The sequence below is a fragment of the Orcinus orca genome, chromosome 9 (assembly GCF_937001465.1).
Source record: "Orcinus orca chromosome 9, mOrcOrc1.1, whole genome shotgun sequence".
NCBI classification, from domain to species: Eukaryota; Metazoa; Chordata; class Mammalia; order Artiodactyla; family Delphinidae; genus Orcinus; species Orcinus orca.
The window spans coordinates 53995429-54007806 of NC_064567.1; the positions used below are offsets into that span (position 1 = coordinate 53995429).

The window sequence follows — 12378 nt, forward strand, 5'->3', positions numbered from 1 at the left end:
TATAGATATCATTATATATATGATATATAAATTAATTATACAATATATCATGTATTAATTATTAAAACATACTCTGGTAAATATTATATATTCAATATGAAACAGGAGGAAAGGGGGCAGGGCACAACCTTTAAAAGAATTACATAGCCCGAGGACACAACATAAACTGATTAGAACAAAATAGGTCCAAGATGGCGGACGAGTCTACTTCCACTAGACCTTGAGCCTCAGTATACACTCATTGTAACACATCAGCAAGCTAAGCGACACACCCACAGGTGCCACGACAGTTCCAAGGATGACCATAAAGGTCAAAAAGTGGGCGGTGGCTCAATTCCTAGAAATCCCCACCCCTTCCCCAAAATAGCTGGAATACTCCTCCCACTCATCAGCGTATGAAATTACTCACCCCTATAAAACTAACAACCCCATACCCTGGTGCTGCCCTCGCCTTCTTTTTTTATTTTTTTTCTTTTTTTTTTATAGGTATACCTGGATTTAATTCTCACTTCTACCGCTTGGTAGCTGGATAGCCTTAGGCAAGTTTCATACCTCCCTGAAATTCACTTAATTCAGTCTGTAAAATGGCATAATAACTTATTATAGCATCCTTTTAGGAATTTTAAATCAGTTCTTGAAATAAAAGTACACAATATATAGACAAGTATGGATTCCTCAATAGATGTTTGACCTTTCATTTCTCCAGTATCCCACCCGCATCAAATAAAGAAAAATACTTTTTAAAATTTACGAATATTTCATTGTTGTAAAGTTAAAGCCATAAAAATAATCAAATGGCCTACTATCATACCGTTAGAAGAAAAAAAAAAAAGGTGTTCATGAGAGTTCCATATTAGAATACAAGTTTTCCTTAGGCACCTGTTTATGTATGCTATTCTGCTCTTTACAATAAATAATTAAATTTAAAAGACTTAATTCCTCACTTTTAAGACCTTATTAGTTTACAAATTACATATTGACCTATGCTAAATTTTATACTGACCCATGCTAATGAATTCAGTACAGAAAACAAAAAACACTGCACTCAAGCAAACTACATATATATATATATATATAACTTATATGAGAATTGCTACTCCAGCTTTCTTTTGGTTTCCATTTGCATGAAATACCTTTTTCCATCCCCTTACTTTCAGTCTGTATGTGTCTCTAGGTCTGAAGTGGGTCTCTTGTAGACAGCAAATATATGGGTCTTGTTTTTGTATCCATTCAGCCAATCTGTGTCTTTTGGTGGGAGCATTTAGTCCATTTACATTTAAGGTAATTATCGATGTGTGTGTTCCCATTCCCATTTTCTTAATTGTTTGGGGTTTGTTATTGTAGGTCTTTTCCTTCTTTTGTGTTTCTTGCCTAGAGAAGTTCCTTTAGCAGTTGTTGTAGAGCTGGTTTGGTGGTGCTGAACTCTCTCAGCTTTTGCTTGTCTGTAAAGGTTTTAATTTCTCCATCAAATCTGAATGAGATCCTTGCTGGGTAGAGTAATCTTGGTTGCAGGTTTTTCTCCTTCAACACTTTCAATATGTCCTGCCACTCCCTTCTGGCTTGCAGAGTTTCTGCTGAAAGATCAGCTGTTAACCTTATGGGGATTCCTTTGTGTGTTATTTGTTGTTTTTCCCTTGCTGCTTTTAATATGTTTTCTTTGTATTTAATTTTTGACAGTTTGATTAATATGTGTCTTGGCGTATTTCTCCTTGGATTTATCCTGTATGGGACTCTCTGTGCTTCCTGGACTTGATTAACTATTTCCTTTCCCATATTAGGGAAGTTTTCAACTATAATCTCTTCAAATATTTTCTCAGTCCCTTTCTTTTTCTCTTCTTCTTCTGGAACCCCTATAATTCGAATGTTGGTACGTTTAATGTTGTCCCAGAGGTCTCTGAGACTGTCCTTAGTTCTTTTCATTCTTTTTTCTTTATTCTGCTCTGCAGTAGTTATTTCCACTATTTTATCTTCCAGGTCACTTATCCGTTCTTCTGCCTCAGTTATTCTGCTATTGATCCCATCTAGAGTACTTTTAATTTCATTTATTGTGTTGTTCATCGTTGCTTGTTTCATCTTTAGTTCTTCTAGGTCCTTGTTAACTGATTCTTGCATTTTGTCCATTCTATTGTCCATTCTATCTCCAAGATTTCGGATCAACTTTACTATCATTATTCTGAATTCTTTTTCAGGTAGACTGCCTATTTCCTCTTCATTTGTTAGGTCTGATGGGTTTTTATCTTGCTCCTTCATCTGCGGTGTGTTTTTCTGTCTTTTCATTTTGAGTAAGAAAATGGTGTCTTGTGTAGGTCTCTTGTGGATCAGTGTCCTGAAGTTGGCTCTCCCACCTCAGAGGCACAGCACTGACTCCTGGCTGCAGCACCAAGCGCCTTTCATCCACAGGGCTCCTTAATTTGGGCTCCTTGTCTATTCAGGTATTCCACAGATGCAGGGTATATCAAGTTGATTGTGGAGCTTTAATCCGCTGCTTCTGAGGCTGCTGGGAGAGATTTCCCTTTCTTGATGGATTGGATATGAGAAATCAGGATTGGATATGAGAAATCAGGAAGAGTGGAACTGAGGTTGATTCTGAGGGTTTGGGCTTCATCAGTTAGTTATGATGATTCTAATAACTAAGATGGGGATAACTGGGGAAAGATGATGTTATGGAAGTGGTGGGAGTTGGGGTCCATAAACTACCTATGCTTACATGGATGAGTTTTGCAGGAGCCTTGAATGCCCTTAAGTGGAATGAAAATTTTTGGTATATATTCACAGGGACTTCAGGTTGGGAGCATACACAAGTTTCATCAAATTCTTAAGAGAATTTGAAAAGTCATCTCCAGAAAGCAAAGTTAGGCAACTCCTAACATATTACCCTCTGGATTTTCTTTTTCTTCTTCCTTTCTTTTCTGTTTATAATTATATAAAAGCAGAAAAGAGAGTAGAGACTGAATTGTTAGTAAAGAAAAATATATGTAAAGAAAAGGACACATTTTGAAAGTTAGCTCTCTTTTTAATTTTACTTCATTGAGAATATAAGTACATATACAGGGTAGACTTGAAAAGATTTCTGGATTCCATTTTAATTTCCTTGCTACATTTAAGATCCGTTGGCAGTCCTAGGTGTAGGCTAGTCTGTAGCATTCCTGGGCTCTCCTACTAGGCCAAACACATATCTTCTCCTTCTTTGCCATGTCCAAGGGACATCTTATACCTTGGGTGTTTTGAGCTCTCCCACTGAGGTACAGCTAAGGGTAACTCTTGCACTCCTTTCTATAAATAGGCATTTTATCAGATGAGGTTCAGCCAAGGAAACAACACTATGAATAGAATGGAGTAAGGGACTAATATGGGTATTAGAACTTACACAATTGTGAGAGAAGCTGAGGAAATACAGGTGTGAATGTGAATACCTGGAGGATTAGAGAAAAGCCAATAACAAGGGACCATAAAGAGAGCTGTGGAAGGCTGTTGCCCCTGCATCTGGCAGTGGGCCTGAAGTCACCATAAGTTAGTAAGTCAGAGAGTCAGGAAGAAAAGTTGGACAGACAGTTGGGTAGAGCACGGGCACATTTTTCTTCCACAAGGACAAACTGGAACCTACACTGGTCACTCATTATGTCAAACTCCAAGGATGCAGGCCACCTGCAGAAAAAGTTGTTGCTTTTGACGGCCTTGCTACACATGCTACTTGCCCAGGAACTGGAAAAGCTGAAGGAGGAGATCTCATAGGAATAAGAGAAGCTATGGGCCTGGGTGCTGCTCCATGTGAACAAGGTGAGCCAGAACATCAGGAACCACACATACACACACACACTCAGGTGTGTGCACATATGCAAGCATGTGTTGAGCAATGCCTGGGACCCTGCAGTAACCTCCTGAGTAACGACTGCTGCTTTTCCCTTCCAAATCTCGTGCAAATTTCTCTAATGACCAACTCTAAACTGAAACTACTAAAGGGAAGGGAATTCTGGGAGCCATAGTTCCTGATGAATTGACACAGTACTAAATTACCACAGTCATGTTCTTCACCAAACATACCATGAGAAAGAAGGCAGTGATTCACTTTGACCCCAGTTATGGCCCTACTTAAAAAGACATGAAGTGGGCTTCCCTGGTGGTGCAGTGGTTGAGAGTCCACCTGCCAATGCAGGGGACACGGGCTCGTGCCCCGGTCTGGGAAGATCCCACATGCCGCGGAGCAGCTGGGCCCGTGAGCCATGGCTGCTGAGCCTGCGCGTCCGGAGCCTGTGCTCTGCAATGGGAGAGGCCACAACAGTGACAGGCCTGAGTACCGCAAAAAAAAAAAAAAAAAAAAAAAAAGACATGAAATGAGGTTGGATGTATTTAAGTATATGGAGTGTGATGGGACAAAATAACTCAATGAACTCAACTTTCTGGTTCCAACAACCCAACAATTCCATCTGAAGTTCTCAGACATTATGACTAGCCCTAACATAGCAGTTTTTATAAACTTGGGCTACAGTTGTTAGTAAAATGCGGGGCTGGATGGACCACAGTGGTAATTCCTATGTGCCTATATAAATAAAATGGGTCAAGATTACTCAATTTTATATCCTACCTAATTCTGCTACAGCCTATTATATCTAGCCTCACAGTAATGTTTTATAAGTAATCTTTGTTTGCTTTCTTGTCCCAACACTTTAATATCTTAGGAGGAAGTAATACGAAATTGATGTAGTTATTGGTTTTTCTACTCTGTGAACTGTAATTTCTATACATCATAGATCTCATCTTCTTTTAACAAAAAGAGTATTTATCAGCTAATAAGACACCATTTTCCTTTGATTAAAAAAAACTACCTTTCATCTGTGAGAGAATTTTGTCAAAAATATTGTATGGCAAGATTGATAATATTAACATTATTTTCTAAGATGACATTTCATGTGAGATGATTTCCTTAATGAAGAGATGCAATCATTCCTATCTGTTGGAAAGACAGTTTACACAGTAGCTAAAGAGAAGTCCAAATTTGAAATGAATGGCACACAAGAGAGCAGTTTTCACAGTCTAAGATCAGCCCTCAGAGGTTTACTTGAAGGATTATTATTATTTCTTTTACATATCAGAAAGGGAAAAATAATAAAAGAGGTGGGAAATATCATCCCCCAAATATATATCAGTTATTATAATACAAAAGTTGTAAAGAGAAAAATTCATATTAATTCCGTCTCCAGCTCCCCATAACTAAATTATTAATTAACTAAGAAGAGAAATGACAACTTTTGGATCACTCAGAGAAGCAAGAAAGAATAGAAAATAATGTGTTAATGTTTTAGTCAAACTCAATTCCAGCCCCCAATTTCTTATTTTTCAAAAAGGGGATATCTTAGGATATTGAATAACAAGTTACAGCTGACACATCAAGGGAACAGAGATACTTCTTACCAAAGTAAGGTGCCAGACCCAAATTCAGATTTTTTTTTTTTTTTTGCGGTACGCGGGCCTCTCACCGTTGTGGCCTCTCACCGTTGTGGCCTCTCCCGCCGCAGAGCACAGGCTCCGGATGCGCAGGCCCAGCGGCCATGGCTCACGGGCCCAGCCCCTCCGCGGCATGTGGGATCTTCCCGGACCAGGGCATGAACCCGAGTCCCCTGCATCGGCAGGTGGACTCTCAACCACTGCGCCACCAGGGAAGCCCCAAATTCAGATTTTTAAAGGAAACGTTCACAAAATTCCTGGACCTCTCAGGTCCTCCATCCCCGATGGGCAGGGATTAGAGTGTGCCTGTTCCCTTTCCTCATACTCATTTGGATGTGCCTCCGAGAAGCCTACCGAGAGAACTTACTGCCTTGCCTCTGCAGTGGTGAGGCAAAATGACTGTAGTCTTGACTCCTGTCCAGAAAAGTAGAGCAGCCAAGAGCTTGGCTCACCAACTGCTTTGATGGTAATGGCGGAGAGTTTCTTTTCTTTGGGGATTGGCCTGCACTCTCAAATTTGCCCAGGTAAAGTCTACATGAGGGTTTCCCATGGCCTGAAGGTGGGTAGTATATGAGGAAGAGCTCACCTTGGATTCAGGCCGACAGGGCTACAGAAAGGGATCAAGGGGCCTGATCCACAAGGATAAGATCTATGTGGACCCCGATTTCTAGAGGTAGCAAGGGCAAGGAGAGTCTAAATCTACCACTCAAATAGAGATCTATCCATTAGGAAACCAGAGGTGAGAGGCTCCAGTGATGGGACTCTTCCAAGTACCCACAAAAGCACCTATGAGAGAGTCAGCCCTAAATATTTCTCGATCCCAGGACCTCATATCTAGCCCACCAAACAAAGTTCAAGTAAGGATTTTCTTATTATCTTTTTCTTTCTCCCTTTCATGCTCCAACCAAACCTTGAAAGGTCTAAAGCCAAGGTTAGCAAGCTGGCAACTAAATCCAGCAATAGCTGAGAGAGGGGAAAAGATGTAACTCAAGTTAAATGCAGAGTTTCAATTATTATACAGGAACCAACACTCTAATTTCTGAATCCATACAGTGTTTGGGGCCTTCAAGTGTCTTCAGGAATGCTTATTATCTAAGAGTGAGTGGAAATCTTAGAACTCTAATTAAATGGTGGGGGGAAGCTTCCATCATTGAAAAAATTTAAAGAGATAATGGGAAGCAAAAAAAAAACCCCATATATATATATATATATATATATATATATATATATATATGTTTTATTAGGTCTTATGCTTAGGGCTTGTTCAATGTAAAATGTAATGAAAGCGTAAAATATTTAATTTAAAGAGATAATGGGAAGCCAAAAAATGTGTTTTATTAGGTTTTATGCTTAGGGTTTGTTCGATGTTAAAGTAATTTAAAAAAATCATTCACATATAAAGCTTATACCAGCTCTATCCTATAATGCTCCCTAGAGTAAACAACTTATTCTTTACTCTCTCTAGACATAGCCTTATCCTCTCCTTTGTTCAACTACTGCCATGTCCTTCTAACTCATCAGAAACTGTCTTAGCATTCTGTTAGGTCAAGGGATGGGGGGTGGGGCGCTATGCTTAGTGTAATTGCAAAACATTATGGGTTTCCCCCAGCCTAAGTATTGTCACATACAAGGGTTTGAGCCTAACCTTTCTTACTAAGAAGTATGTAAAAGCATTACACAGAATAAAAAGTTCTATGGATTATATTAGCTTTCAATATCTTCATTTTTTTCTCCTTTGTTAGCATTGAGTTTGGTCAACAAAAATGGGGTATATCCAATATATCTAATATCCTCTCTAATAGATATTTCCAAGTCAAATAAAATACGGTCTGAGAAAAGGACCTAGTAACTGCAATTTTTGTGAAATAGTAAGAACAGAATTAAAGTTCTAGTGAGTTAAAGACTGAATGGGAGATAAGGAAATAGATATAAGAAATTAATACTAAAATATCTGGGAGCTCTGCAGTAACCAAATGAAAGATTTAGTGCTGTTGCAAGAACTAGACTGAATGAGTAAATGAATTCAAAGGTCAAAAGGAATTATTACCGATTTAATTTTTTAAAAGTATATCTCTTTTAAGTGTCTATGACCCTTAAGAAAGGTTCAAAAAACTGTATATGTTTTATACTCTATAAAACTCTATTTTTTTAACATCTTTATTGGAGTATAATTGGTCTACAATGGTGCGTTAGCTTCTGCTGTATAACAAAGTGAATCAGCCATACGTATACACATATCCCCATATCCCCTCCCTCTTGTGTCTCCCTCCAACCCTCCCTGTCCCACACCTCTAGGTGGTCACAAAGCACCGAGCTGATCTCCCTGTGCTATGCAGCTACTTCCCACCAGCCATCCATTCTATATTTGGTAGTTATACTCTATAAAACTCTTGAACAAAATGAGTTCTCAATAAACTTCATTTCCAACCATATCCTCCAATAAGTTATGTGTTCTGCACCATCTCAGAGTATATTCTCTGTCATGAGTCTAAGTAGGCTATATAATGAGTGCAATGTGTACAAATGCTGTTTCATTCCAAAGCTGTAGCTTAGCTTACCATGTACAGAGTGATAGTCTAACACACATGCCTAGGACAATGATTTACATATTCTTACAATACCTTTTTCTAGAAGAGAATATTTTAGCTGATTAATTTATGAGCTGGTAGTAATAAACAAAATAATACAGGAATAAGCTAATATAAACATTAATTTCCTTATTTTGAATTACTATTCAAATTATCTGAGAATTCTATTTCTCAGTAAGTGGTTACTGCTTTATGAAATATCAGTAATAAGTAACAAAGAAAATGGTTTAGGTAAATGAGAATTCAATACACTACCAACTTTCCTGCTGCATGAGTACCCTTGTTTTGGACAAGCAGGAAGCATCATTATCAAAGGCCCTTCTGATAATTCCACTGCCATTCTTATACCTGTAGATGATTAAAAGAAAGTATAAAAAAAAGAGCACTCAGTGACTCATAGTATAGCAGAAGCCCCTTAAAACATTTTTCTTCCTCTAGTACAAATGGTTGACAATGGGGGTCTTCAAAACATGATTCAACTATTTCTTAGGATTTCTATATATATATTTCTAAGAAAATAACCTTTCAGTGATACCCTTCAAATTAAAAACAGGGTGCATTAAAAGCAAAGCAAAATCATGTTTAATAGAAATAAGTTTTTTCCACTCACTATGAATTCAGGTATCAATAATATTAAAATTTGCTTCTTTCATTAGCACAACTACCGTGCTTAATTATTCTTACTTAGTTATTCCAGTAACCAAGGCAGTGTTCTAGCACATAGCTGAGTGTGTGGGACAAATTAGGAACTTGGTAATTGTTACATGAATGAATAAATGAAGAAACTATAAATCCTTAGGAAGAAAGGCAATAAATCCACTTTTTTTTTCTTCACATAGGCCTTGTTTCAGGACAATCATTACATGATCTGAGGCCCTTACTTTGACAATACTACATTTTAACTTAGAGATGAAGAACTTAGATGGTATATAGCTCTCATTCGTTCAGTCCATTTACTTTCATCATCTAGGAGAACTTCGTTTTATCGTAGAGTGTAAGACCCCAATTTATAATGATTCTCAGAGTAACAATATTTTTAACAGTATGAAACTAAAAGAATATTTGACGTTAGTTTTGGGGATTATAGGGCTGTGAGTGAGAATAACTTTATGCCCCACTTCAGGTAATTCATATGTCATAGGAATTAGCAATCTAGCTATTGTCTTTCCTAAAAAAAATAAATTAACTAACAAATATTCAGAGAGTATATATTGAGCCAAAGGACCTATTAGGAAATATAAAAAAGGGTAAGGTGTAGACATCTGAATAGTTGATGGTAAAATATCCCCCTTAAAAAAAATCTTTTCAAGATCAAGGTGGCAATAAGATATAAAGATGGAATGTCCAAGAAAGGAACTTTATAAATGTTCCCATCTGAGACATGGATACAGCAGTCATGCTGAGCCCCTGAGGGGATCTTGAATCCAGTGATCTGATTAAATCTGTATGTTTAAAGGGAAAAAAACCCCCAAAACTCCTCTGGAGATCATACGGATAAAGGACTATAGTGAACAAGACCGTTGTGTTGTATTATTTTCTTTGTACATGAAAGCTAGTGAAACCTGCTAAGTTGGGTTATAGAATCAATAAAGTAACTAAAGTTAGACTGAATCTTATAGAAACAACGTCAGCTGCTACCTTCTCTTATACAAAGGATACCAAAAAGCCTCCGCTTCTTTCACATATTCCCCCCCATGGAAGGATCTCCCACACTCACGCTTGAATTTTTTTACTAGAAGCTAGAGCCTTTTATTCATTTCACAATTAGAGATAAAAACTAAAAGTAAATGCTCTGAGAATCAACACACTGACTTAAAATCACATCAGCTTGTAAAATGCAGGTATCGAAGCTATGCCCGAGATCCAGTTTTGATAGGTACTGTGAGGGGAAAGCAGAAGGGTACTTAGTACCTGTAGTAAGAAGAGGCAATTAAAAGAAAGGGAGTGGGGGATGCAGAAAAGGGAGGTTAAGAACTAAAAAAAAACCCCAATTATTTCAACGTTCTATCCTTGGGGTGGCTCCAGAAGAGGAACTGCAGAGAAGAAGCATTTTCTTAGGACGTACTAGTAAATCCAATTTAATGATTACTTCTTGCTAACCTATATCATTATAACAAAAATTATAGATGATGAAGAGTATCAGAAAGTTAATATCACAGCAAATGCTGAGGTAAATTACCTCTTGAGTAACTATATTAACAGAGAGAAGCGGGATGATTATAAAATAGCACTATAAAGTGCTAGACTTCTTAATTATATTTGTTCATTTTATGCTTAAAGTAATAAACTACACTAAAATGTTTATTAGATTAAATGTAATGTGGTATTCAGGATTGAGTCCTGGAACAGAAAAAGGTTATTGTTGAAAAACTAGTGAGATCAAATAAAGTCTATAGTTTGGTTAAGAGCACTGTAGCAACATTAATTTCCTAGTTCTGACAAATGGTTATACAAGACGTTAACTTTAGGGCAAGCTGAGTAAAGGGTATATAGGACTCTGGGCTATCTGTAACTTTCCTGTAAATTTAAATTATTCCCAAATAAAATGATTATTAGAATGCTTATTAGTTATTTTTATTAGAATAACTCTAGTTTACAACATTAAAAATATCAAATTGTATGTATGCCACTGGCTCATTTGAGACTATCGCTTATTATGCAAAATTCTCTAGTGCCTGAGTTTAATGGTTTGCCTGTACTTTAATCTGAGCAGCCATGGGGAAGGCATTCTATCCACTCAGTGGCAGAACTAATAATAGTTTCTGTCAGTAATGACTTATGCATCAGGGTCATTTCACCTCATGTTCATTTTAGCCGAACATTTAAAGGGGACGATTTACATTTCATGTTTCTTTTACTATTACTTATCTATTACTTTTTCTTTTACTGGTAACCAGAGCTGTAATAAATATTTCAGGCACTGATGGTGTTTTGTTCAAGAAAAATATTATGTTTTCTTATTTGTTTATAGTACCTAATGTTCCTCAGTATTTTGAGATGTTTTTATATCAACTTCCCATTTATTTTTATCTGCTGTTATTATGTTCCCATGTAAATGTTATGACAAGGAAAACAGTTTGGGCTTGTGTTCACTAATAAAAAAAATAAACCTTAGAAAATAAATAAACAGATTGGGCTCAGCATAATTCTGAGATTGTAAGACCTAGTAAAGATAATAATCCAAATGGCAGCAAATGTTATTAAGATTAAACTAAACACCTACTTAGTAACAACCTAATTTCTTCCTTCCTTCCTTCCTCCCTCTCCCTCTCCCTCCCTCTCCCTCTCTCCCTTTCTTTCTTTCTTTCCCCTGCCGCGTGGCTTGTGGGATCTTAGTTCCCTGACCAGGGGTTGAACCCGGTCCCTCGGCAGAGAAAGCGCCGAGCCCTCACCACTGGACCGCCAAGGAATTCCCATCCTAATTTCCTGATTAATTAATCATTACAGGTTAAGTGACAATTATAGTTTTATTGATGGGGGTGGGGTAGAGGGAGGTTCAGTAGCAGGAAGGGAATCAAGACTGAAAGGGACGGTTCTTACACCGTGTATTTCCTAACAATTACTGTCATACGTGAGGGGTAGAAATAGGAGAAGGATTCTCAGTTTTGAGTTCAGAAAGATTATTAGGCTGGCAGCGTAGTGCAGGGCCGCCTAGCAGGGCTGTGTACCTCTGTCCACCGCGCGAGGGCAGCGGGAGACGGGGTGGGTGGGGCGGACGGAGACCCAGTCACTCTGCTGGTCCTGCCCAGCTCGAGAAAAGGGAATCTAATTCTCACAAAGGCGCGCTGCAAATGAGAGTTGAATAATGACCCATAGTATCTACCGGACCCCTAGAAGCTACTATCTAACAAACAGTTGCAAGATTCCTTCCCCACAGAACACAGTGAAATTCTTACAGATCTCAGATCCTGACCTTTGGGTCCCAAATTTTAAATTCATTGTCTCTTGGAAGATTTTGCTGGATATTACTCAGCTGGTCAATGAATTAACAGCTTTTTTCCCAGTTGAGTTTCTGAGTCTTTTACGAGTTTGCTTTTACTGTCCGTGGGAGGTGTTTTGTTTTGTTTTTCCACTCTGCTTCGCCGAGAGTAAAGATTGAGGTATCTTGTGGTTTCCTTAATTAGCATAAAAACTCCTCCAAGGCAGTAGAGTCTCCAGTGCCATCCTATTCAAAATATTCCTGAGGCAGCTACTCCGCACCTGACTGTCCCCTGTCACATTGCCGCTCAACATTTCCTCAGCGTTTCACTCCGCTTGCTTCTCAACAGACACCACCTTCCCCTTCCCGTGGGGCACAGCAAAACGCATGCGCACGTTTCCGTGAGCGCGCGCGCCTTACGGCCGCTGA

The 12378-nt window shown here is 38.2% G+C and overlaps 1 protein-coding gene across 1 annotated transcript in view; it reads right to left on the minus strand.

The window, feature by feature from the left end:
• FAM237B (family with sequence similarity 237 member B) overlaps positions 1–12336 on the minus strand; it is a 46010-nt gene extending 33674 nt beyond the window's left edge. Inside the window, exons 1-2 of the mRNA XM_049714786.1 lie at positions 11944–12336; positions 8286–8378 (exon numbers count right to left, since the gene is read on the minus strand). The gene's annotated coding sequence lies outside the window, so the exon portion shown is untranslated. The remainder of the gene's footprint in view (positions 1–8285; positions 8379–11943) is intronic.
• Positions 12337–12378: the final 42 nt, after the last annotated feature.